General features: G+C 38.6%; 1 pseudogene; it reads left to right on the top strand.

Moving 5' to 3' along the window:
• Window positions 1-1067: 1067 nt before the first annotated feature.
• On the top strand, window positions 1068-2326 carry LOC102745422 (uncharacterized protein C21orf58 pseudogene; annotated as a pseudogene).
• The last annotated feature ends 2814 nt before the right edge of the window (window positions 2327-5140 follow it).

The following is a 5140-nucleotide window of genomic DNA, read 5'->3' as shown; positions in this document are numbered from 1 at the left end:
ATCCAACTTGAAGTAGGCACTCATTTATTGTGTGTTATGGAGAGAAGAAGAGAGACAGGAGGATGGATGATGGTGGAGGGAGGTGTAAAGGAACATTATGAACACAATAACCCAGGACTGTAAACTAAGATGACTCATAACTGAAAGGCCAGATTGCTTGAAAAACACCTGTTACATAGACAAAACAAGGCACTTGCAGATGCCTGGCTTGAATAAACAAATAAAATTATTCTGTGAAAATCATAGAATTGTTGGGTCTGTGGTTACAAGGGTTCTTGCAAGTCATCTAGTGCAGCATAATGGAGGAATCCCTGACAGACTTATCAGGAGTGACCTCAGAAGTTATGACCAACTAGTCTACTAAACCAGAGAGATTTCAAAAATTCAATTGGATATCATTTCAGTATGCACGCTAGTTCTATGACGTTCCATAAAATTTGAATTGCAACCAAGTTGTATGTAAAAGACATTTGTTCACAAATCTTAAGAGTCAAGAAAAGAGGGATGGTGGCTTTCCCTGCAGAGAGAATTAGAAGTTTGAGGACTAAGTGACCTCTTGGCTTTGGAAATCACAGAGTCAATGATAAAGCTACAAAATCAGATTCACTGTGTCCTGTCCAGGTTGCCAAAAAGAATATACAGTAAGCTTCCTGGCTAAGATTTCCAGGCAGTAAGCAACATTAGGCAAGCTGAGACAGTTAATTCCCAAATTATATGGGACAATGAAATTATTTCCATGGGGAAGAAGTACCTTTCCACTCCAAGAAGATTCAGAATCAAGCACAGAAATACTAAAGATAACCAAAGCCATAGGTTGCTCTATTGAGACTAGAGTGTGTGTGCAAATTTAGTGTTTTCTGTATTAGGAATATTTAAGAAAAAATAAATCTATCAGAGTGTCAACCTTCTAATTAGAATTTAAATATGTAATTGAATAGTCATTATAGACTTCTATTTTATTGTTGAAATCTTCTAAATTGGGAAGAAGCACTGGAATAGTAAAGAGAATTTTAAGTTTACTCTCCAGCTGAGCAAGCAGTTCTTTCTTGCAGATAACCTGAGAACCATGGGGGGCTGGGGGCCCTCTCTTACGGTCCCAGGATGCTGGACTTTTCAGTGGCAGATGAAATGACCCGAATGACCCTGAAACTCTTGGAGAAGAGACTGAAGCAAGAGCATGAGAATGTGGAAGGGGATTCTGAGGACCCCCACCTCAGGCCAGGGAAGACAGGCCAGATGCAGCCCTGCAGAGTGCTCTGAGGAGGAGGACAGAGCTGCTGCAGAGACTCTGGGAACAGTGCCTCCTGGGGAGGTCTCCCAGATCCAAGACCTGAGGAGATGAACAGAGGAGGGTGCTGTGGGTCAGCATTGCTCCCAGAGGTCCCTCCCCTGGCCCCCTCCATGGGCATTTACCCTGCCATCTCCCCGCCCCCACCAGCCCTGGAACCACCAGAGATTATCCAACATTCAGTCCCCCAGCCTCCTGCCACCATCATTCAAAGGCTACCTCAGCAGCCACTCATCTCACAGATTCCCCCTCTCCAGGCCCTCCCCACTCAAAGGTCAGGAGGTATTAAGGAAAGTCATATGCCTCTCTCCTTGATTTCTAGGAATTCCTTACATATTCTAACATGGGTCCTTTTTGATGTATATACTGCAAATGTCAAGTCTTTCTGTGGCCTGCCTTTCACTCTCTTCGTGGTATCTTCATATGAACACAAGTTCTTAATTTTAATCAAGTTTTGTTTTCCAGGATTTTTCCTCAAAAAAAAAAAAAATTTTAAGTTTGTTATAGTTATAAGTTTAATGTGTCAGATTTATAAGAATTATTTAAGCACTCAGAAAGGTGTGTTGGTCAAACAACTTTTAAAGCTACAGAACTGAAATAGAGTAAATGTATAAATGCAACATAAAATGTTCAAAGATGCTTAATTAACAAATCTATAAATAGAACCAAATATTAGTCAAAGACTCCTACAAGTGATTGCAAAAATGTGCTTGGTTTATAAATGAAACAAGATTTGTGAGCTGAACCTTAAACCTTAAGGATTTTGAATCTGTAACTCTAATAAATGTATTATTAACTTCAAAAGCTTAAACAAGCCTATACATAGTCTTTTCTGCACTTAAAACAGCCCGTAAAGTATGCTGAAAAATTAACACAACGCTTTCATCATAAGCCCTCATTTCTTTGGTAGTTCCTCTTATGACATGATTTACACACATCTCAAAATTTCAGTTACCTCTTCTGAACCGTAATTCATCACTGTGCCTATGGGCACTTCTTCTAAAAATTCACATTGATGCTTATCAATTTAACATCTAAGAGATGCTTAGTGATTTAAAATCACCAAGATTTCTTGGTGCAATAACATAAACTCTAAAACTGAGGTAAAATGTAAAAGAACTGAAATTTTGAGAAAAGAGTCCAAATTAATCTGCTAATGTAGAGCTTCTTTGTGGCACAGAAATTAAGTCATACATGTTGGCACTTTGTCCAATCAGCATAATGCATTACCTTCTAAAAAATAACCTGCTTCCAATTCCCTGAAGTTGAAATTTAGGGACATTAGCAAAAACACTCCACCTAGCACAATCTGACAAGACGATACAGCTATAAATTCTCTTTCAATTCTACAAATATTGTTTTAGCATAGGAAAGTAGGGCTATTCGCTTTGAATCATTTTCTAGTAGTGGTAGTTTTAAATGATAAAATATATAGATAATGGATGAAAAGTAAAGCATAGGGAATATAGTCAATAATATTGTAATAACTTTGTAAGGTGATGGATGGTAACTGCACTTATTGTGATGGCCATTCTGTAATGTATGTAATTGTCAAATCACTGTGTTGTACACCCAAAACTAATATAAGATTGTATGTCACCTAACTTTTGATTTAAAAAAAAAATACATACACACATAATGTTGTAATGGGCTTGAACATTTCCTGTGACTGTAGAACAGCGTGGTAGTCATAAAATCTTTTTTTCCCCAAAAGAAAAGCAAAGTACATGAATGGAGGATGTCTCCAATTACAAAGTAAAAGGTTAGAGGGATAGCCCAATTAGCAAAAAAGAAAAATAGATGTTAGGTAGATTTAATTAAAGTCCTTACTCAATTTCATCTAAGACTATGCTTTTCCTTATTGTCATTCAGAGGTTCTTGGCTACTTCAGTCATAATTGTATATGATTAAATTTAAGAACAAAAAAGGAATAAAGAGCCACTTCCTGCCTTTCATCACCTTCAGAGTAACCAGTACCAGACTTGCCCTTCTGCCATAAACAACTATAAATGACAAATAAGTGAAGCAATTATTTTTAGACATTGGACCCCAGGCAGCACAGGATTGAAGTCATTGAAAGAAGGGAAGCCCCTGAAATGAACAGTACATTCACCCTGGGTTTTTGCCTAGGGAAACCTTCCAAACCATAGGGTCCAAGAAGTGAAGTTCTAGCAGGGCACAGAAGTCTCCCTGAGCTGAGGAGGCAGAGAGTGCTGCTGAAGGAATTTGTAAGGCCTGGTACCAGAGAGAATGGAGCTGCAAAGATGGGTTCCTAGAAGTCTGTGTGGGAGCTGTGGGCAGATCTGTGGCTGAGGACAGAGCTGCACACATGCAGGGCAAAAGCCTTGCAAGGCGCAGCAGAGAGAGGCTGCCGCAGGGTTAAGTGCTTAATGAGGTAGCTCAGTGCTGGAAGGCTTTGGAGTTCCAGCCCAGCCAGAGAGGGATACCTTGCTAGGCTCTTTGCCCACTTCCTGAGACCCCAAAAAGGCCATGTGACAGGAGGAAGTAATATGCCCTCAAATCTTGGGGGTTCTTTAGAGCAGAGGTTGGCAAAATTTTTTCTAACAAGGCCAGATAGAAAATGCTTTAGGCTTACAAGTCATATGTTCTCTTTCACAACCCTCAATTCTATCATTGTAGCATGAAAGCAGCCACAGACAACATGTAAATGAATGAGCATAGTTGCATTCCCATAAAACTTTGTCTATAGACCTATAGGTGACCTAAGAGTTAGGATGGGCAGACAGGGACATAAACATAGCCATTGTAAATATATTTAAGGACACAACAGAAAAGATAAACATAGCAAACAGATGAGAAACCTCAGCATAAAAATGGATACTATAAAAAATAACCAGATGGAAGTTCTGTACTTGGAAATTACATTACCCAAAATAAAGTATTCATGAAATAAGCATAACAGCAGACCAGAAACATATAATAAAGAGTCAGTGAGCTTGAAGACAAATCAAAAGAAATTATTCAATCTGAAGAACAAGAGAAAAAAAATTGATAATGAATAGAGCCTCAGTAATGTCTAGAAAGACACCGATGATCTAACGTGTGTAATGGGAGTACCAGAATGAAAAGAGAAAGAGAACAGACTATGAAAAATACATTTGAAGGAAAGATGGATGAAATATTCCTAAATTTGGTTTTTAGAAAGCCAATTTACAGATCCAAGAAGCTGGGAGAAGCTCATGCAAGATAAACACACACAAAGAAAAACACAAAGACATTTCATAGTCAAAATGCAGAAAAATCAAAGATGAGGAGAAAAATCTTAACAAGAGTCAGAGGAAAAAAAGGTACATTATATTCAGGTGAACTATAATACAAATTCAGACTGACATCTCAGCAAAAACAGTGGTAACAAAAAGTCAGAAAATGAATCTTTAAAGTGCTGCAGGGAAAAAAAAAAACCAGTATCAACTCAAAATACTATATCCAGCAAAATTACCATGAAAGGAGGGTAAAATAAAAACATTCCCAGGTGAATGAAAGCTGAAAGAATTTGCTGTCAGCTGATTTATAATATAAGAAATGCTAAGACAATTTTTCAGACTGAAAAAAAAACAAAACCAAATGGAATCTCAGATTTATAGGAAGGCATGAAGAGCATGGAAAATTAGAAATATGTAGGTATATTAGAAAGGCTATCTTTGGGACGCCTGGGTGGCTCAGTTGGTTAAGCGACTGCCTTCGGCTCAGGTCATGATCCTGGAGTCCCGGGATCGAGTCCCGCATCGGGCTCCCTGCTCAGCAGGGAGTCTGCTTCTCCCTCTCCCGCTCCCCCATCTTGTGTTCTTTCTCTCTCTCACTCTCTCTCTCAAAATAAATAAATAAAATCTT

Source organism: Leptonychotes weddellii, chromosome 8 (genome assembly GCF_054177405.1).
Source record: "Leptonychotes weddellii isolate Sample4059 chromosome 8, ASM5417740v2, whole genome shotgun sequence".
Lineage (NCBI taxonomy): Eukaryota > Metazoa > Chordata > Mammalia > Carnivora > Phocidae > Leptonychotes > Leptonychotes weddellii.
The sequence above is the reverse complement of the archived record's forward strand: the minus strand, read 5'-3'. Positions and strand labels throughout refer to the sequence as shown.